Source organism: Hibiscus syriacus, unplaced genomic scaffold (genome assembly GCF_006381635.1).
Source record: "Hibiscus syriacus cultivar Baekdansim isolate YM2019G1 unplaced genomic scaffold, ASM638163v2 tig00010271_pilon, whole genome shotgun sequence".
Lineage (NCBI taxonomy): Eukaryota > Viridiplantae > Streptophyta > Magnoliopsida > Malvales > Malvaceae > Hibiscus > Hibiscus syriacus.
In genome coordinates this window covers 39,441-62,806 of record NW_024062211.1, presented here as the reverse complement: position 1 = coordinate 62,806, position 23,366 = coordinate 39,441, and the positions used below count along the sequence as shown (strand labels likewise).

Here is a 23,366-nt window from a genome sequence, read left to right as displayed (position 1 = left end):
GGGTATAGGCAAAATGGGATAGTTCGAATATTACTCTGAAAGATTCTTGTAAACCACAGGTAGTTCTTCCACTGACCAACTGCTAGACACAAACCCAGGTGGCAGAAGGTATATTCCGGATCTATCTTCGTTGTCAACATCTTCTGTGGTCACGACATTGATGTTCAGATCTTCCAGAGTCGTTTCTAGATCGGATGAGGTGGTCTTGAATACATAACCACCCGACTTGAATGTATTATAAAGAGGCGGGAATACCATGGGTTCCCATTGAAGTTCACCTCCAGTTAACCTAGCTAGTCTTCTTTCTCGGTTCTTCTGGACTTCCTTCCTCTTTTCATGGTAACTAGGCTGAAAACCGAGCCTAAACTGATCTAATTTCAAAACAGGGAGGACTGGATTGATCATTCATTGTAGCAACTTCCTAAACTCTTTTTCGGTCTGGGCGCCTCGTCCCAAGGTTTGCTTGATCTCTATCTTGGTGCACTGGGAGAGTCGGGGTTTAGGAATCATTTTTCCTTCTACCACGAATATGGCATTCACGAATTCTACGGAGTAGAATGAGCACTCCACCACTTCCTCATCTACTTTGATGTATGGGGTCTCCGTGATCACACTTGCCACGATATCCTCTTCAGCATTGATAATTACTAAGGCCCTGACAATAAAAAATTTAACTTTTTGGTGCAGCGTGGAGGGTACTGCACCTGCTTGATGAATCCATGGCATTCCCAAAAGACAACTATAGGACGGCATGATATCCATCACAAGGAACTCAACATCATAGGTGGTTGGTCCGATGGTCAACGGTACCTCGATCATACCGACTACATCTCTTTTGATCCTGTCAAATGCTCAGACCACGTTCTGACAAGCTCTTATATGAGAGGTATCTATTGGCAATCTTTTCAATGTTACCAAAGGCATCACGTTTAGGGTCGAGCCATTGTCAATCAATACACTCGGTAAAGCGTGCCCCTTGTAATACGTAGTGATATGCAGTGCCTTTGTTCGGCCTCTTCCTCCGGATAGAATCTCATCATCTGAAAACGAGATGAGATTATCAGCTTGAATATTGTTCACCAGTCGATCCATCTTGCTAACTGGTATGTCTTGTGGCACGAACGTTTGATTAAGGACTTTCAACAATGCTTCTCGATGTGTCTCTGAGTTTAAAAATAGTGTTAGCATTAAAGTACGTGTAGGTAAGCTGTAGAGATGTTCTAAAATGTTGTACTCGCTGTGCTTCAAGATCTTGAGGAACTCTTTAGCTTCTTCCTCCTTTATAGGTTCATTGACAACTAGCACATCTTCTTTGAATGGTTCAAGTGGTCTCTACCCCACATTGTTATCACATCCTTTGGAAGTACTCACCTGGCATTCGTACTTCCATGACACTTGCCGATTGTCCTTATATTGAAAAGGCTGAGGTGTTGTGATCACCACCTTGGCTTGTGTTGTTATTGTCATCTTTGCCTTAGGGATAATTATCAAAGGACTACCCCTACCGAATCTTTTATCTGATGATTCTACAGTAGCAGAAACCTCCGCTTCCAAAGAATCTTGAATTTCTTTGTAAAATTCCAGCTTCTTCCGGTCCATCATGAGTTGGACTATCGATCTGAATTCTGGGCACTCTTGCACATTATGCCCCTCTTTGTTGTGGTAACAAAAATGGTTACCAACTTCAATCCTTTTTATACGTGAATGGTGTGTAAGAAGCCCCGCCTTTACCATTTGGCTCCATACCCAAGCCAAAGGAGCTTTAACTTCCGAAACACAAGTTTTGATTCTTTTGCCATTCTCGATGGTGATTGCGTTGATTCATGTCTCCTGATGATTGGGCAAGGGATTCTGGGCGACGTTCGATGTTCCAGAGTTTAAATGGATCCAGTTTTTGTTCTGCATTAATTGTACAAACCTCTTAAATACAAGACAATTTTCGATTTAATGCCCCTGCACACCACCATGATATTTATAGTGGGCGTTCTCGTCAAACCATTTCGGATACGGGGGCTTTATCGGATCCATTGGGTAGGGTGACACCGCGTGAGTGTCGAAGAGTTGTTGATATAACTCTTTATACGTCATGGGAATGGGATCGAACTGCTCCCTTTCCCCTTCCTTCCTTAGTTCTCTCTGAGTTTGGTTAGAAGTACCGGATGGTACAGCTGCATTGGTTTTTGAACTTGAGATCGTAACACATTTGTTAGCGTTGTAGGTGTTGACATTGTTGATCTCGCGGTCCTTGTTTTTCATGGGAGGCTTCCTATTGGAGTTTCCTCCTTCGATATTTCCTTGTGAGTGAAGCATTATGAGTAGGTCATGATGTGGGAGGATCGACATCAACGCATTCCCCATAGAGAGCCCATTTATGTTGACGACTTGACGGTTGCAACTGATTATTATGAGTGGTTCAACAATAATGGGAAACTATTTCTGCTTTTCGATGATGCACGAGGACGGAGCATTCATCGATGTCGACAGAGACGTGTACCATCACAACCCCATCATCCCCCGACTCGTGGACGAAGAGCAGGTGTTTCTGGTTCGTCGTCAGGTACACCACCAGAGCATTCTCAAATTCGTATACCTTAAACACTTCTGATAGTAGGTATACGGGATCCACAAAACAGTTATAGTCTTGACGGGTATGCAAGCAAACTGTTATCACATAAGAGCATGGATACTTCAGAGCTTGAAAAAACCGCAGTCGCACAATCTGTCCCGAAGATTTACTCTTAAAAACACAACTTCGATCCCTTGAAGAGGTCGTGACAACTCTGTAACACAAAACAATTCATGCATTCTAGAGAAGCTTGTTACAGACATTCCATTTGATGCAATAATTTTTTTTTGTAGATTTGTAACTAATCTAGGGTGATAGACATGACCATCTTACATCCATGTTTGAGCTTGTCCCCCGAGCTTTGCAAAAAGCGCCCCCAAACGAAAATATATAGTTTTTACCAAAGCCGCTACAAGTAAGTGACGTGTACCCTTTAAGGTCGAATTGATTGCCTCAGCCAAGTTGGTCGTCATGTGTCTATATCGATATCCACCATCATATGCGTTTGTCCACATTTCTTTATCGATGAGGCTGATGTAATCGTATCCTTCCTCGTTCTTTGCCCCGTAAATCTTGAAGCATGGATTCAAATGTTTGAGGTAGTAGTTAGTAACCTGAGCATAAAATGTAGAACTTACTAACTTTGTTTCTTTGAAAAATGAAAATGATCGAAAGAAGAAAAAAACTATAGCAGCTTCACTTACCCATACGTACAAGTAATTGGCGATCATCATTCTTCTTGAACCTTCCATGGTAGTTCGCATCAATGTGTCTGATACAATACCTATGTTGGACAAATGGTGGTTGCCACATTGGACCCAAAGACTCCATTACTGCTTTGATCCAAGCTCCGCGATCTGAAATGACACATATTTTTTCCCTCGTGATAACATGTGAGCGTAAGTTTCGGAAAAAAGCCCAAAAATCTGTATTTTCTCCTTTAACAAGAGCAAAAGTAACTGGAAGAATGTTGCGATTACCATCTTGGACAACTGCCAATAGTAAAACTTGCTTGTATTTTCCATAGAAGAAAGTTTCGTCGATCTGGATCATATGCTTGCAGTATTTGACAGCATTAATGCACTGTGGGTAAGTCCAAAAAACCCGGTAGAATTGACATCGATCGCGAAAAACTCGATCAATATAGTATGCGTGGAAGGTTTTGAAGTCCACAATTGTCCCAAGATTCAACCTCCGCACCACCCTAAACCAACTTGGAAGTTCGTTGTAAGATGCATCCCATTCGTCGTGAAGTTTTTTAATGGCATTCTGCTTTGCCTTCTATGCTTTTTTGTATGAGACGGAATACCCATACTGTGATTGTATAGCTGAAATCAACACAACAATAGTTATATGGGAGCTTGCTTTTACCACGGGCATGATGGCTTGGCAGATCACTTTAGAGTCCAAGTTGGGATGATCTTGGTTGATCCCTCCAGTACAACATGTATGAGGATCGTTGTATACCGTTAGTTCCCATCTATTATTTTTCCTCTTCCTCTTTGATACGCGAACTATCCAATTACATCTGTTTTCACGTCGGGCACAGTGGCATACATATTTTTCTATCGTGGAGCGATCGACTATAGATTGAACAGAATTACATATATTGTAATTTTTTATAGCCATCATCGCTTCTTCTTTGCTTGAAAACTCCATGGCATGAGTAATATCCATAGCCACCGAGATTAGGTATATCCGTAAATTCTGACACATACATTGTACCATAGTCACTTCATACATGTATGCTGGAGGTTCAATTTGTGCCACATTTGAGGGAACTTCATCTACATCATCATCAGAGTTGAATTGCGGTGATTCTGGGTGAATGAATAATCCAGTCTCAGCACCATCCGCACCTGGCTCACGAAGCAGTTCTTCTGGTAGAGATGATGGTTCCTCTATGCTCTCCACATTTTAGGTCGAAGAACCTACTACTTGTATGCCTTCCCCTTGAACTAGAAGGCATATCGACATTGAGATCGAAAAAGCTCGCATTCGAATGCCTCCCCTTGGAGCTTAAAGCCATTGTGTCAAATGGAAACTGCACAGATTATTGCATCAAGAGCATCTCCATATTAAGGTCAAAGAAATTGGCTGATGAATGCCTTCCCATTGAACTGGACGTGATGTTGCCATACAATTTGTTCATGGACCCATCTCGGTACAGATCGTAAGGAGTTGCTGATGAATATCTCCCCATTGAAGTTGTTGGGACGACATCATGATGCGAATTTCTCATTATGGCATTAAAATCATTATATATTACTATAGTCGGGCTGTCAACTTGATCAGCTTGTTCAGCCAGCCCATAGTGGGAGCTTAATGACAGGCCCCGAATAACACGTACTTCAATAAACTATTTTTTTTACATAATTTTATTTCTATACAATTTTCAATGATTTCTCTCCCAAATTATCAACTATCAACTTAATAAAGGTATGTTTTTCTCTAAGTTAGTGCTGATATCTAGTTTATAGCTCGTTTGTTTAGTAAATTAATTTACAATTTGTAGAATGAAATCATCTAATGTTGATCATGTTTGGATAGATTTGTGTTTTGGAAGGTCATGGGAGAATGTTCATGGTGTTTTACAATATGTGCATTTATCCATGAATCTTCAACTAAAACTGTCATTAAAAAAGTTAACTTATGAAACTCTAATGTTACGTGTTGTAAAGAAATTGAATTTAGAGCCTCTAAGTGGATTTAGGCTATCTTATCAGAGAAAAGGTAAAGTTTATTTGTTAATCGACAATGAAGATGGTGAACGATTCTTTTCTTATATTAGTGTTTCACAAGAAGATGATGTTACATTGTATGTTATTGAACCTAGAAGTAGTGAAGTTGGGTCAGTAGCGAGTAGTAATCAACTAAGTTCTTCAACCCCAGTTTATGGTGCTCACAATGTACAACATTGTTATCAACCTCAAAATTTAATGGTTCCACCGCAATTTCATCACCAAGAAAATTTTGTTTCACCACATTTCCAATACCAAACACAATCTCAAAACCCACAACCTTTTCCTAATCCAAATCCCAATCAACTTTCAGCACCAAATTCCGGTTTTTGTATTGACCAGTTAGACGATTATGAGCCAACAGAAAAAATTGTGAGTACTAGTCAGTATACAGCCGTTGCCGAGGAAGATGTTGTTGTTGATAATGAGGAGAAAGTTATGACTGTGAATGAACATGTTGAACATCCATTATGTAATTCATATAACCTTGAAGAAGAAAAAGAAGAAGAAGAAGTCCCCGAAGAAAAGAAAAAGAAGAAAATGCCACGGGAGTATAACTGGAATATGCTAGAATTACTTCAGATACCGGAAGAAGAGTTGGTAAAGATAGCAGTTGATTGTTACACAAAATTTATTCGTATCAAGAAAGATGATTGTTTTGATACAAAGAAAGACTTGAAGATAGCTTTGTATACGAAATGTGTGGAAGATGGCTATCAACTAAAAGTTAACAAATCAAGCAAAGATCGTTTTGAAACAAAGTGTATGATTGACAAAAACTGTACGTGGCGTATGATTGCAAAGAGGATAAAAGATTGCGAAATGTTTCAAGTTAGGACTTTTATTGATAAACATACATGTTCAAGAACCCAAGTTTTCCTCACCATAGACAGGCAAACAAAAATGTGTTGGGTGGTTTTCTGGCTGAGTTAATGTTTATCAATGGCAGAGTATATCGGGGACATGAAATTATGACTAACATGAATGCTCGGTTCAAGATCAGTATCTCATATTCTCAAGCTTGGAGAGCCAAATGTTATGCCTTGGAATTGTTGAGGGGGTCTCCAGAAGCATTGTTTGCCCATCTGCCGGCTTATTGTCACAATTTAAAGTTGAAAAATCATAGGTCGGTAACTCATGTCAAAACAGATAGAGATGGATGCTTTGAGTTGCTGTTTATCGCCATTGGTGCTGCGGTTAGTAAATCGATATAATTTTGTTGACTCATTTTTGTTAGTTACATGCATTTCACATTTAGATGATTATATTTATTGTGTATATTATTTTGTAGATTCGTTCGTTTATTACTTGCATGCACCCAGTTATTATAGTTGACGGAGCACATTTGAAAGGTCGATACCTTGGAGTAAACTTATTAGCAGTAGCCATGGATGCTAACAATGGGATATTGCCAATAGTTTACGGGGTTGGCAAATCTGAAACCTCTGATTCATGGACATGGTTTATGGGGCATCTTAGAGATTGCATAGGTCCTATTAGCAATCTGACAATCATATCCGATAGGGAAAACTCAATTGACAACGCTGTTAGAAGGTGTTTCACAGATCTTTTCATGGACTTTGTGGTGTTCATTTGTACAGAAATCTAAAATCAAGGTTTGCTGGTATAAAAAATCACAAATGGACATACTGGAAGGCTGTAAAAGCTTATCAGGAAGTGGATTTTAATAAGCATATAAATTGTTTAAGACGTGTTTTGCCTCAATGTGCTCAAACACTAGAAGATGTCGGGTTTGAAAGATGGTCAAGAGTACATCAACTTGGAGCAAGATATAGTTTCATGACGTCTAATAGTGCATAATCAATCAACGCTCTAAGTCGTCATTCCCTGAAATAACCCATTACTATGTTAATGGAGTTTTTTCGAGCCTCTATTCAACAGTGGTACTACAAGAAAAGAAACCATGCAAGTATTATTTCTTTAAATTCGTAACTTATCATATATTTTACTAAGTATTATTTATTTAAATTTACAGGAACATTGGAACGTCGTGTTACACCATGGACTGAAAAAAAGATCACTAAACGTGTTGTGAAGTCAATGTCGTGGAGAGTTGAACCATGTTCAAACACTTTATTTGAAGTATTGGATAATAACTTAAATGAGCTTATCGATCTAAATGCAAAAATGTGTAGTTGTATGAAATGGCAAACATCTGGTTATCCGTGTGGCCATGTTATAAAAGTTGCTCTTCATCTAAACCAAGATGATTCAAGCACATACGCTATGGATTGCTACACTACAAAAGTATATCGACAGACTTATGTCGAGATTGTATACCTTATTCCACATCCTTCTGAGTGGGACATACCAGATGACTTACAAATAATTTTGCCACCAGTCATGGACAGCAGGCTACCTGGCCGACCAAAAAATCACGATCGTATACCGTCTAAGGGTGAAGAGAAGAGGATATCGATATGTAGTCGGTGCAAGAAAAGTGGTCATACAAGGTTGACCTGTGGATCACCAGTGCCATCACAATCATCATTTCCTCTACGAAAATATGGATCCTCATCAAAATCCAAAGCTCATATGGTGTCAAGCAAAAGGAAATCAAAACTGCAATCAAAATCAAAATCCCAATCACAATCGGCTTCACCTTTTGGGACTTATTAACTTAGGCGATTTTTAAATGCAAACGTTGTATTATGTGTATTTTATGTGTGAATGCGTACATTTTCAGTTAGACATTCATTAGTAACTTGAGTTTGAACATTGCTATGATCTGTTCAGTTGTTATCAGTTATCAAATTGTTGTATGTTATATTTTTTAATGTGTTTTCCTTGAATTCGCAACGCGAAAGTCAAATTCACGTTGCGATTGTTGCGAAAGTTAAATTCGCAACGCGAAAGTCAAATTCGCAAACAGAAAAACGCAACGTGAATTTGACTATCGCAACGCGAAAATCACAATGCGAATTTGACTATCGCAATGCGAATTTGACTATCGCAATGCGAATTTGACTATTGCAACGAGAAAATCACAACGCGAATTTGACTTTCGCGTTGCGAAAGTGTACCTTCAACAGTCTTTTTTACCTTCAATATAATGCAGATTGAATTTAAACAAATCAACTTTTACAAATCAATAAAACAAGTAAAAAATAATTCTTATTTACACATCAATTAAACAAATCAACTGTTAGAAATCAACAAGCAAAAAATAATTCTTATTTTCTCAACAAATCAACTTTTACAAAGAGAACAAATCAATGTAAAATTCAATTAAACAAGGAAAAAAGTGTACCCAGACAGTTGTTTATGCACAAATACATCAATTAAACATTTGCTCAAACAACACTTTCTACACATCTGAAACCAACAAACATCAAATTATTGAATTCTAGGTACTTAACCAAACATTTTCAAACCAACAAAGAGTATATATGTTAATAACACTTGCTCAAACTTACAAATTGTTTATGGAAACTTTCAGCACGGAGATACATGTAGGCAACGTCTCGCATATATCGCTCGAACCATAAAATGCCGAAACCATAAGCCTACTGCACCTCTATCTCTATCTGTGGGAGGTAGAAGGTGTTTACTTTCTGTCGTCAAACGCTCCAAGCACATGCATACAAGAGGACCATAATCCCCTCAGGCTCCCTCCGTTTATTGTGGCGTGGTATCGTCTATGATAATTGTAACTTTGAACTTTTTTGGCTTCTTGTTTCCAGAATTAGTCCAATAATCAAGTATTTCACCAAATTAGCACTCCATCCCTTACAAATAATATCTCTCAAATCAGACAATGGTATGTAATTCAACATGATGTCATATACCATTGTCTTCAGGGATGTGAGCTGAAGCTCGACGAGAAGCTAATGAAGATGTTCCAAAACAGGGATAAATACCTGCAATCATAAATAATTGCGCACATCAAATAAAATTTATGAAAACCTTTAAAATATTCAAAAAATAAATACTAACCTTATCGACCTCCCATCACGCAGGATAAAGTTTAGCTTTTCCATTACCCAACGTATATGAAACATCTCTCGGATCCTTCAAGTGAGCTACGTGAAAAGACGTCAACATAATAGTCCATCTAGTATTTCTTATTTTCCTCAATTTCCTTATTATTAGAAGACGTGACACTCATGCATCAATATGTTATTTTATAAAAAAATACATATATTAGTGAATTTATTAATAATTTTAAAAAAAATTAATCAAATTGCAATATAAGAAGAATATAAGACTTACCACCTCTTCAAGATAGCCATTATCTTCAACCCCTAATAAAATACCCCACCAAGACCGATCAAGAAACAAATGCATAACATCGTCGAGTTTGTATAGGGCAGAATAACATACATTGCTCTACTCATGTAGATAAAAATCAACTGCGGTCTTAGCTCAAAGGGTATTATCCGTAATTATGTCAGGTAGTGTTTCCCTCTCCTGCTAAGGAATGGTAATGGCCGGTAACACATACGAAAGCCAACTCGCATCCATCATATCGGGCACGAGAGGGAGTTTATCAATATGTCAACATATGTCGCCATGTGAATCGGGCTCTTGAACGGTGGACGGGACCTCTTGAACGATGACAGGGGCCTCTTGAACGGTGGGTGGGGCTTCTTCGATGATGAGAGGGGCCTCTTGAACGATAGGAGACGCCTCTTGAACGATGATAGGTGCATCGAGCTTCTTCTTATGGAGTCTTGGCACTAGTGGGGTGAACGGAGACGTAATGACACGTGCACGACGTCTGATGCGTGAACCCCGTCGTGCAAGAAAAACTCGACGTAAATCATCTACCTTATCGGGCCGCTGAAAATAAATTAATACATAAATCAGTAAATAAATAAATAAATAATGCCGAAAAAAGGTTATTTGCATTTTTAGTATAGTATTAAACAAATTTATCTCATTACGTAGAGTATGAACCTCATTCTGCAACAATGAAACAATCTCGCGTAGAGCGGCAACCTCATCACGTAAAGTAGATACCTCACCACGTAATGCACCATTACCATTGCGTAAAAAAGCCACCTCACCACGTAAAGACCAAACCTCATCACGCCATACACCATTGTCTTCACATAAAGTACCGACCTCATGACGCAAAGCACCGACCTCATCACGTAACTCCCCTAACTCATCCCGTGGAGGTAGAGAACAATGAGATAAATGTCGTGGCCTCTTTGTCGGTCACCTATCATGAGGTGATAGTGGAGAAGAGGCTCGATGATGTGATGGAATAGGTGATGGTGGAGGTGGAGAAGAGGCTCGATCAGGTGATGGCTCCAGGTGTCGAGCTGTAGAATTGGCCCAATCAGGTGATGGCTCTCGAAGTGGGGGTGCTCATCATCCGTCCCATAAAAAAACCACTTACTAGCTTGCCACCAATCAATGGCAAGCTCAGCCTCTGTGGGTGTCAGCATCTGTAATGGATAGTTAGCCTCCTAATAACATAAAAGCTCAAACAAAGTTAAACGTGTACTAGTAATAACTTGTTTATATATGATATTATTTGTGTGTTAACTTACATCATTCATCGTCGTATATGGGAGTAACTCTTCCCAATCCAACATGTGGATCCTCTTCCAGGTAATAGCCCTAGGAATATCATTTGATTTTTTTATCGCATATGTCCGCATGCTGGGGAAAGCCTCAAATATCCAAATCTACAAACAATATAATACACAAACATTAGTAATTGTTAAATAATTAATTATAATTTTGGAAACATTATATAGAAATTCTTACCTTAAAGGCCCAAGTAAAGCCTGTCAAAGTGTATTTAGAACCATCGCCCCGCAAACTTTTTCGGTCCTCAAAGGCAGACGACAACTTCTTCCATGTAGCTTTCCATAAATATGAACCCCACGAAAACAGGTTTCATGCATTTAGGTCCTCTACCAATAATATTAGGTCTTCAGAGATAGGTTGTCTGCCCTCTTTGCCTAAAAAGCCGGCATGCAAAAGTAATAAATGGCATACTCGGACAACATCAAGGTCATCCATCCAAGTAAAACCATCTTTAACAAATAATCTCTTCAAGTCATCGACGTGTAAACTCGGCTTCGACTTTGCCAGATCAGGAAAAACCCGAGATAACCATGATGGGTGGGAGATATGACTAGTGTACCGGGTTACTTCATCGTGTCCAAAGCGTAGACCAGTGATTAAGCAAAACTTTTCACGCCCAAAACAAGTATACGCCGGAGGAAAATGAAATCATATCTCTTCATCACCACGTTGTATCCTCTCGGGTAGATCGTTAGTCATGGTCTGAAAAAATAAATGTGTCAACATAGCATCTCCACCCGGATGTTGTACTTTCAGCCATGGCCCGAAGCAAGTATCCTCAAACAATTTTCTTTGTAGAGGTGTAAACGTCGACGCAATTTTAGTGGCTATGCTTAATTTATTCCTTAAGGTTAATGCAGCCGAAAAAAATTTCTACAAAAACAATAAAAATATACAAAGTTAGATATACCAAAAACTACAAATTATACACTATAAACATACATGATATTAAATAGTGAAAACAAAGCCAAATATGTTTCAAACTAGCACAGTATTCACCCAAGTCATTATTCCATCATAGTTCACAAAACATCAGATAACATTCCAGAAGTAAGCACTTATATAAACATTTAAAAGGACAACATATAGGTTTAGTGCAGGTTTAAGGACAACATAAAGAGTAGTAGTTTATTCTTGAAACTTAAATTCGCAACACTGTGAAGTTAGTATTTGTCTTTATTTTTTGGTTAAAGTAATGCAATTCATTCAAGTTTCAATTTGCAGAATAAGAGTAGCTTCTGAAACTTAAATTCGCAACGTGAAAATGAAAATCGCAACGCGAACATGAAAATCGCAAAAATTGCAACACAAATATCGCAACGCGAACATGAATTGCAACGAGAAAATAAAAATCGCAACACGAAACTAAAATCGCGTTGCGATTTTCATTTTCGCGTTGCGATTTTCATGTTCGCGTTGCGATTTTCATTTTCGTGTTGCGAATTTAAGTTTCAAAAACTATTCTTCAGAAAATTGAAACTTGAATGAATTGCATTTCTTCAACAAAAAGATAAAACAAAGATAAATACTAACTTCACAGAGTAGTATTAGCAGCAACCGAATGAATTTACTAAGCAATCTAAGTGAAATGGTTATAGATTATATATTGAAATTACCAGTAAATTTATCATCAATATCATAAAAATCTAATAATAATACAATATTTTCAAAATAAAAATAAGAGATTAAACTAACCCTCGGTGGTTGATTTTCCATTTATGACCGTGAATGGTTGTGAGGGTTGCTCTGAGAGATGGAGATAAACAGATTTCGCTGGAGATGGGGACAACTGTCGTCGTAGAGAGTGAGAGATGGAGATGAGACTGAGTTGTGATTTAGGGTTTTAGGTTATAATTTGCGATAATACTGTTTACATTTGTGTTTCTCAATTAATATTGTGTTTCGAATTCGAAAATAAAATTCGCGTTGCGAAAATAAAGGTGCTTTGCGAATTTGACTTCTGTGTTGCGAATTTGACTTTTGTGTTACGAATTTGACTTCTATGTTGCGATTTACAAATTCGCGTTGCGAATTTGGAAACTGGGTTGCGAAATAGGAGTTCGCGTTGCGAATTTGTTGGTCATTTTCGTAAATCCAAAAAAATTTGGTTAAAATCGTATATTTTAAGGCATTTTCGGTCACTGAGGTTATTTTCTCTATAAATAAACTCCTACCTTCTTTCTTCTTCACTTGAAACCCTAGCCCGTTTATAGCGTTTGTTTATTTTGTTTATAATTTCTTCTTCGAACTTAATATTCTTTTCGTCGACACATCCACTAGTTAGTAATGGCGGGTAAAGGAGAAGGTCCAGCAATTGGTATTGATCTCGGAACAACTTATTCTTGCATTGGTGTTTGGCAACATGATCGTGTCGAGATCATTGCTAACGATCAAGGTAATAGAACAACACCTTCTTATGTTGGCTTCACTGATACCGAGCATTGATCGGAGACGCAGCAAAAAACCAAGTCGCCATGAACCCCATTAACACGGTCTTCTGTAAGCTTCGACTCTGTTTTGATTTTTTTATTTAGGCTTCACTTTTATTTGCTTTGTTTAGATCTCGTATTTGATTGTATCTGGATTTGTACAGTTTACGTATATGCTAAGGATAGTTTCTGTTTAGCTAAACAAATAGAGTTCTGAAGTTTACTAGCTAAGATTGCTAATGTTCGCATAGGAATCGCATTAGTTGAATAACATGTATAAAACTATAACGTAGATTATAGTTGTAGGTATATTCTAATGTATATTAGGGAAAGTTATATCGTGGCGAATGAGACTTTCTCATTGTATATTAGATTTCTTATCGTCAAGTTTTGGGTTTAGTCTTACTTTTGTTTTACCGTTGGCTCTTGGTGTTAAACAGAGCTGTTGAGAATGTTTATTGCTTATTGATCTCATCTTTTAGACTGGTGTTATTGTATCATCTACAGATGCTAAGAGGTTAATTGGTTGTAGATTCAGCGATGCCTCTGTTCAGAGTGATGTTAAATTGTGTCTTTCAAGGTCATCTCAGGACCGGGTGACAAGCCAATATTGTTGTCAATCACAGGGGCGAGTAGAAGCAATTTGCTGCTGAGGAAATTTCTTCTATGGTCCTCATAAAAATGCGTGAAATTGCTGAAGCCTTCCTAGGTTCTACAATCAAGAACGCCGTGGTTACTGTCCCTGCGTACTTCAATGGCTCTCAGGGTCAAGCAACAAAGGATGCTGGTGTCATTGTTGGTCTTAATGTCATGCGAATTATCAACGAACCAACAGCTGCAGCCATTGCTTATGGTCTCAACAAAAAGGCTACCAGTGTCATTGAAAATAATGTCTTGATCTTTGATCTCGGTGGTGGTGCTTTCGATGTCTCCCTTCTCACCATTGAAGAGGGTATCTTTGAAGTGAAGGTCACTGTAGGAGATACTTTGGGGGTGAGGATTTTTATAACAGAATGGTAAACCATTTTGTGCAAGAGTTCAAGAGAAAGAACAAGGACATTAGTGGTAACCCCATAGCCCTTAGGAGGCTGAGGACTGCTTGCGAGAGGGCGAAAAGAACTCTCTTCCACTGCTCAAACAACCATCGAAGTCGACTCGTTGTATCAAGGTATCGACTTTTACTCTACCATAACCCGAGCAAGATTCAAGGAACTCAATATGGATCTATTCAGAAAGTGTATGGAACCAGTTGAGAAATGTTCGGGGGATGCCAAGATGGATAAGAGCAGGGTCCATGATGTTGTCCTTGTTGGTGGTTCCACTAGGATTCCCAAAGTCCAACTGTTGCAGGATTTCTTCAACGGTAAATATCTCTGCAAGAGCATCAACCCTGATGAGGCCGTTGCCTATGGTGCTACAATCCAAGCTGTTATCTTGAGCGGTGAGGGTAATGAAAAGGTTCAAGATCTCTTACTCTTGGATGTCACCCCATTGTCCCTCGGTTTGGATATTGCCGGTGGTGTGATGACCGTTTTGATCCCAAGGAACACCACCATTCCCACCAAGAAAAAGCAGGTATTCTCCACTTACTCCGACAACCAGCCTGGTGTATTGATCCAAGTCTACGAGGGTGAAAGAACAAGAACCAAAGACAATAACTTGCTAAGAAGATTCGAGCTCTCTGGCATCCCACCAGCTCCAAGGGGTGTTCCACAGATCACAATCTGCTTCGATATCGATGCCAATGGCATCTTAAACGTCTCTGCGGAAGACAAAACAACCGGGCAAAAGAACAAAATCACCATTACGAACGACAAGGGAAGACTTTTGAAGGAGGAGATCGAGAAGATGGTGCAAGAAGCAGAGAAATACAAATCGGAGGATGAAAAACATAGAAGAAAATGGAAGTAAAGAACGCCTTGGAGAACTATGCTTACAACATGAGAAACACAGTGAAGGATGAAAAAATTGGGGAAAAACTTAGTCCGGGTGATAAGAAAAGATTGAAGATGCAATCGAGGCCATTCAATGGCTGGATGGCAACCAGTTGGCTGAGGCTGATGAATTTGAGGATAAGATGAAGCAGTTGGAGAGCATTTCTAACCCAATCATTGCAAAGATGTACCAAGGTGCAGGAGCTGGCATGGACGAGGAGGCTCCTCCTGCTGCTGGAAGCAGTGCTGGCCCCAAGATTGAGGAAGTCGACTAAATAATTTCTCCTTTTTTACTTTTTATGAGGCGCGTCGAACACTCATCAGAGATGGTATAATTTCAAATGAAATTAAAGATAATTACGGATACACTTTCAGAAACCAATTATTTCAAAGATAAATCAATGGATTTCATTTGACCAAATAAAATTTAGGATAAATTATCAATTTAATCATTTATCTATTATTTTATCTTTTTGGGTATAACCACGGGCCAATTATCTTATTTTTTATTTTTATTTTAATAATTTATATATATATATTTTGAATTATATCACAGAAAAATAAGATATATAAAAATAAAAGGATGAAAACTATAAATTTTCTTTTTTAGAAAAAAAAAACTATTTCAATTGAGGCTATCACCCGTTGTGTTCACGTAGCCGTTTTACAATTTTCTCATCCTCTTACAAACATTACAATTAAACAACGTTAATCTGAGTGATAGCAAAAGTGGAATAAGAAGAAAAATTATTAGAGTTTTGGAAATTGAGGACCTCTAATGGGAACATGAACGTGAAGATGTTAGATTAAGACAAAATTGCATAAATCTTCCACCATGAAAGTCTCCATTTTTGTCTCAAAATAATGTTTCAGGCAGTTTAGGAGAATTTAAGGTTGCCACCGATTTAAACTACAACAACAACAACCTCATTAGTGAGCATTTGAGAATGATTCCATGTTAGTATGAAGAAGTTATTACCTTTGGTTGCTTGTATTTGGTGCGAATTGCAGTTAGAGGGCAACCTTTGGTGTTCCACTGTAAATCTTGCAATGCAACAACTGTGGTTCTAATATGTGATGCATTATAAGCCGTGTAGTGTTCAATAGTTGAATTCTGCAGAACAAAAATGGGGGGGGGGGGAAATGAGCATGCAAATCCAACCAAATGAACCCAGAAATCAGGAAGAATAAGAGGATTGACCCATGGGTGAGATGAGTGATCCAATGTCCATCTGGCAAGAAATACAGCTGAGGCTGCCACCATGGAAGGAGCCAAATTCAAGAAATCATACTCAGTTAGTGACAGCTCTGCTAGATAATTTGCCAAGTACTCCATTTCCATGCTTGGACTCTGCATGTTGTAAAACAACTCCAGCTTAAATATTTGAAAATCCGATTTCGAATTTAAACTAAATATGTACCTTGTAAGAAGCTTGTGCTGCTCTTAAGAATCTCCTGGAAAGAACCAAGAAAAATAATAAATATTTCCAGACTAATTATTTGCTTAAAGATTTCTAGATTAGCCTAAAATACCTGAGGAAAGTTTTTGCAGTAGGGTGCATATATTTGAAAACCAAAATACTTCAATACATGAGTCTCCATTTTTAGCATCTGCAAACACCTTATCGTAAGCTGGTTATAGGGTGGATGGGTGTCGGACACGAATACTTCATGAAAAATGAAAGACTCGGAGTGAGATATTTGATGATGAACAAAAGACAAATAGTAGCAATGACATACTTCCTCTTTGGTGTAAGTGTTGTCTGTGATGAAGCAAAATTCTTCGACACGAGGGGCACATATTTCCTCATACTTGCTTCAAGTTTAAAGAGAAAAATTGAGGTAAGAAAGAATTACAATAGGAAAGCAAATGCAAATTTTTCTAAGATTTTCATATCTGAATATGTGTTGAAAATTTTGAATACTTGACTGCAACAAACTCTGCAATGTATGCGGAAGCACTTACGACGCTATTAGCATGCAAGTAATCCCAAGAAGTTGAAGTCGTTGTCTTTCAATGTAGTTTCTAGAGAGAAACCAATCAATTAAATGCACCGTGAGGTAAAGTGTGTCAGGCACCAACTTGTATTCTTCAGATACCTGAATATCAAGCCAGTACTTCCACTTACCATTTGCATCTTTCATTAAATAGCCATTATAAACAGATAAAAATACACCAATGGTTATCAACAAGTGAACTCGATGTTGAACCACAAACATCAACCAGTTGAATCAATGTGATTAAACAGTATTAAACTAACCTCCACAAGCCAATCAACCAAAATCCCTCGCATGCTTTGAGTGATATCGTGCTGTATTGTCTCCATAAAATTAGGATATGGACTGCGAACAAGCTGAAGAAAGTGATTTAGCCAAATGCAAACATCAAAAGTTCTAGTTAAGGGTTTGGGTACTAATAAAGTCACAGTGAGACGAAGAGCTGCAAAGTGCACCATGAGACAGGATGCACACATTATATTTAACTGAACTAAGCTTCTTGCATTCAAGTGTGAATGTCAGATATGGGTATGTGTCCGTATATGTGGAGGTAATATCCCTATATCCATGTCTCTACGCAAGTTTGGACATCGATTTGTAAGAGAAAAATAGAATTAGAGCAACATAGTACCCCAAGTCTCACATTTTAGATATAGATTGAGGCAGAAACTCATTTTACCAATTTTTCTGTTTTAGGGAATGAAATTCTTTTGTTCTTTCTTTTTAGAGGAACATTAATGGAAATGGGGACTTCGAAGTATAACAGATAAGAATGACATAAATAGAACATACCTCCGCAACATGCAATTTGTTATAGATTTCTGGGGCATAGAGGCTGCACAGTTGAGGATCCTTCTTATCCAAATCAATGTCGACAAAATCCGGGTCACTAGTTGTTATCGAGGTCCCAGAAAATCTAATTTTCTCTGAAGTAATCATTTCAAAAAAGCCAGTACTTGTAGTAGAAAGAAATATAAAACAAAAACAAAAAAGCATATATCAACCTATATGGCTACATCTCCAGCTTATAACCATTAACCAAACAAAGAAAGCAAGTAATCCTATGCACTACATATTGCTTAACAAATAAGTTTCCAAAAACAATTAGTCTTATGGAAGTAATACTATGAGAAGTCTCCAAGAGATTTCATATTTTACTACAACATAGATAGTGTTAAACCGAAAAGCCATTGGGATGGCTAACTGAACAAAGACAGAAATATTTACTTCAGGTACATGAATCGTCCAATCATTCCTATCGACCAGAAACCTCTCTTCAAGTTCTAATAGTTTCTTATCGTTGTTAATCACCAGCAAACTTATCTTCTTTGGTCTCTCCTATGCAATATGCCACATCGACCAGAAACATTTACTTTACCCTATGCAATATCAGTTTGTTCAATCCTTCTAAGTAGTGCATACGCCACATTTCTAATTTTTTCCTTCCTAATCTTATAAAGTTATAGATAAATACAAAGAGCTAAAAGCCTAAAACACTTTATAAATCTGGCTTTCCGGGATTGCTTGGGTTTTATAGAGTTTGGAAATAAAGGTCATTTTGGCTTTGTTGTTTATTTCCTTCAAAACATTGTCCATTATTCCATTGATGAGAAGTCCTGTTTTGTACAATGGAAGCAAAAAATTTGGTTTTAAAAGCACCTCATATGACAATTTTTCATGTCTTAGATCTTTACTATTAATATGAATTTCATACTTCATATGACAATTTACTTAATACAGTTGTGTTATCTATCAACGTGGGTTCAACAATTGCATTCAAATGTCAAAAATTGAAGCATACAAAATTCTACCTCCAAGATGTACTTTCCCCCGTGCTAACCAAACTTAATATGTATGCATTCTTTCATATGAACTTCACTGTCAAGTATCAACTTCGGAGGTAAGGGAGAAGAAGAAAGCTAACCATTTCTTTGACGATGGATTTGCGATCGTGGAGGCATTGATGAATTTTGATTTGAAAGCCAACGGTAATGTACACCATCATTTACGCTATTTAACAGAAGAGTAGCATCTTCTTTCACATTAACTGAGCATGTAACTTCTAATTTGTGTTGTACTTTTGCATTCTGTTTAATGTCTTCGTTTTGTAAGTTGGCTTGAGTTGGCTGGAATTGTGCTGCTACATATGGAGCCACTTTAGACGAATTGGCTGACCCTTTTCTAGCCTGCTTGCTGCTCCTAGCCTGGCAGTATTGAAATCGTAAATCCTAAGGCAACAAAAATATCTATCAACATGTGAAACTATAAACAATATCTAGCTGATACAGCTTTCATGAACAGGTCGACGATGCATACAGTAATATTTTTAAAAAAAACTATACATATTTAAGACCACAATCGAATTGATATTATAATCAAGTATGGGAAGTTAACCTGGATTTTGGTTGCATTAATGCAGTTCCTATATGAATTATTACAGAGAACATTTGTGACATCCTGAAGAACTGCTCTCTTCTTATGCTTAAGACCTGCATTTTCAGGTGCATCGATATTGTTTTCATCCGAGGCTTTTCTTTTCATATTTGCTTGCTTAGGTGCATTTAGACGAGGCAACTGTTCGGAAGCACGCAACGCAGCAGCTCGACTGCGCGTGATTCGACCATTAAGTTCATCAAAATTAGCAGAAACTACATTTTCTTTCCTCATATTTACAAGTTTCTGAGAACCAGAAGCCACAGCAATAAAATGAAGCTAGAAAATCCCAACCTGCATCCATGATGAAACAACAAGGTTCCATTGAAACATATATCCCGAACATATGGAAATATCTGAACATAGATCTAACAGGCATGTAATGCGACATTGTAACAAATTATGGGAGATGATAATGGCATGAGAAAGAACCTTTGGCACATCAAATTTGAAACAAGAAGAACGCACATACTTAATTTGTTGTGTCAGGTTTTAACTTGAAATTACCATAGCTTTACCAAACCACATACTTTGTTCTCCTTTCATGTTATTTTAAATACAAATCTGTAATGTGGCAATGCTTTGTTTTATGAGAAACCCCATTTCACCTATAATTTATAAAACAGAAATTTAAAAACAAGAAAAATGAATACATTAAAAGATTTGTCCAAAGAAAAGACAGAACAGATTAAAACTTTAAGAACTTGAAAATTTGATAAAAGGTAACAAATCCAACTATAAACCTGAATTATTTAAGAAGCAAAGACCTAGAAAAACATAACATGGATCTGAAATCTTTCCAAATTTTGGCTCTAGCTTTTGATACGAGGACTGGAAATAACAACCTAAAACAAGGAGAGAAATCAAGGGTAACTAACACGTGCAAAATTCAAAAACCATTTGAAACAATCAATAAATCAACATTAATGCAGATGGAGATTTTTCAACAAGAATTAAACAAAAAAAAAGGAAAAAAAAGTATATCTAAATAATGTTTCCAAATATGAAGAACTTGTAAAATAAAATCATCCATAGAAGTCAAGATCCTTAAACCCAGAAAAGATATATTTTCGAAGCACCGTTTTCCTTGAAAGATTGAAAATTTATGTAAACCAAGATCGATCTGGTGATATTTTTAAGCATCATACATTGAAATTCAAACAACAACAAGAAAAGAAGCTTCTGCAAATGGGCATTGAAAAGAATCAAATGAATGTGTATAAAGATTGCAAATTTGACCTTGTTTTTTGTTTTTCTAAGCTCAAAGAAACATCCCTTCAAGCTTAGAAAACAGAAAGAAGAAATGTTTGATGTTTTTTTCCCCTCGTTATGGAGAAGAAGGAAGAGAGAGCCAGTGAAGTGAGCTGTGAGCGGGATAGAGTTTAAACTTAAAATTTAAAAAATGAAATTAAATAATACTAATAAAGGCAAATTGGATTAAGGATATTTTATGTGCTGGTTTCAGGGTATGATCTGATCGTTTGACTAAGTGTGAACTCTCAAGACTTTACTTTTAGTTCATGCTATCACTAAATTGGTTCTGATTTTGTGGTTGTTGGGATTCCATCTAAATAGGGATTGTCTCATATGAAAGGTAGCTTAATATATGTCGTTATTAAATACATTAAAAGATATTTAATAAATTTGGTTTAGTGTTATCGAAAATGTTGAGTAATAATAATGTATTAGGTCTAAATCATGAAGAAATATTAAAAAATTTGGCAACCGGCAAACTTAACTTGTCGGTTTATGTCAATACGTTATAAAAATATATCGATCCACATCATTATAACAGGAAAAAATATGACAAAACCGGTCATGAAAAGACAAAATCGGTAAAGCGCTACTAGATATATTGAAAGTGTCGATACTTTAATATAAGTATCGACACTTTGTGAATTTAAAAGAGAAGCAGTTTTAACGCCTATAAAGTGTCGATACTTTATAAAAATGTATCGATCCATAACGATATAACATGAAAATATATGACAAAATCAGTCTCTAAAGGACAAAACCGGTAAAGCGCTACAGGATATATTGAAAGTCTCGATACTTTAATATAAGTATCGACACTTTGTGAATTTAAAATAGAAGCAATTTTAGCGCATATAAAGTGTTGATACTTTATAACAATTTATCGATCCACAACGATATAACAGGTAAAAATATGACAAAACCGGTCTCTAGAGGACAAAATCGATATAGAGCGATCGGATATATTGAAAGTGTTGATACTTTAATATAAGTATCACACTTTGTGAATTTAAAAGAGAAGTAATTTTAGCGCCTATAAAGTGTCGATATTTTATAATAATGTATCGATCCACAACGATTTAACAGGTAAAAATATGACAAAACCGGTCTCTAAAGGACAAAATCGATATAGAGTGACCGGATATATTGAAAGTGTCGATACTTTAATATAAGTATCGACACTTATTGAATTTAAAAGAGAAGCAGTTTTAGCGCCTAAAAAGTGTCGGTATTTTATAAAAATGTATCAATCCATAACGATATAACAGGTAAAAATATGACAAAACCGGTCTCGAAATAAAAAAACTGGTAATGAGCTACCGGATATATTGAAAGTGTCGATATTTTAATAAGTACGTGTAATAAATTATCGATACTTTCAAAGAAATAGGTAATTATACTATCGAAAGTATCGACACTTGACATAAAAGTATCGACACTTTTGTAGTTGTATCGATTAAATATAAATAATATATCCGGTGAAAATATGAAGGGCATAGTTAAATAACCTCTGAAAAATAGATAGAACAGACGAGTTTTTGAAATCGAAGCGTAATTGTTGATGTATTTCAAAAGGTGTTTCTAAAGCGAAGTTTGTTTGTTTGTTGTTGCAGTCGAATCGAAAAGTACATATCAAAGCCCTAGTTTTTTATTATTACAGTAATCGAAAATAGGGTTTTTATGTATTGTTTGGGGTTTTGGAGTAAAGAAGCATTTGGGACCGATTACATGTAGAAATTGATATTCTAGGTAAAATATAAATATCGATACTTTTATTAAATATTATAGGTAGAAAATGATATTATAGGTTGTATAAATGTGTCGATACTTGGAGTATTGAGTGTTCCTATTCGTTTGAAGGAAATAGGGATTAGGGTTTTTTGTTTGGTTTGGGGATTTCGAATTGAAGCCAAGAAGGATTTGAGACCGATTATATAATATTATAGGTAAAAAATAAATATGGATACCTGTATATAATATTATAGGTAGAAAATTATATTTTAGGTCGTATAAATGTGCCGACACATTTTGTAGTGGCCATTCAAATTCTTGTGAAGAAAATCGTTTTACCACAAGAGTAATTATCTATATTTGTATATTGAATAAAGTGTATGTAACAAGTATTTGATTTGATTTGCATAAACTGATATATTAAGGAAAAATGGAGTCAATGGGTGGAAAAATTGTTGGTGGCACGGATGACTTTGAAATTGAGGCCGAGACTCGAAAGCAACCAAAGGTTGGATATATGTACTTCTAGTAAGTATCAATATCTTTTTGTTATTATTGTTGAAATGGTAATTGGATTAAAGTATTTAAGAACTTTAAATTGATGACAAATTTTAAATGTTGACAGTATGACCAAATGTAAAAGGATGAAGGAAGGTGGCGAACACATCAGTTCGGTATATAAATTGAAATTGACATTGAGTATTATTTAGCGTTA

The 23,366-nt window shown here is 36.8% G+C and overlaps 2 pseudogenes; one reads left to right on the top strand and one right to left on the bottom strand.

Moving 5' to 3' along the window:
* Positions 1 to 13,127: 13,127 nt before the first annotated feature.
* Positions 13,128 to 15,510, top strand: LOC120203843 (annotated as a pseudogene).
* A 553-nt stretch (positions 15,511 to 16,063) lies between these two features.
* LOC120203842 lies at positions 16,064 to 21,025 on the bottom strand (annotated as a pseudogene).
* Between the last annotated feature and the right edge of the window lie 2,341 nt (positions 21,026 to 23,366).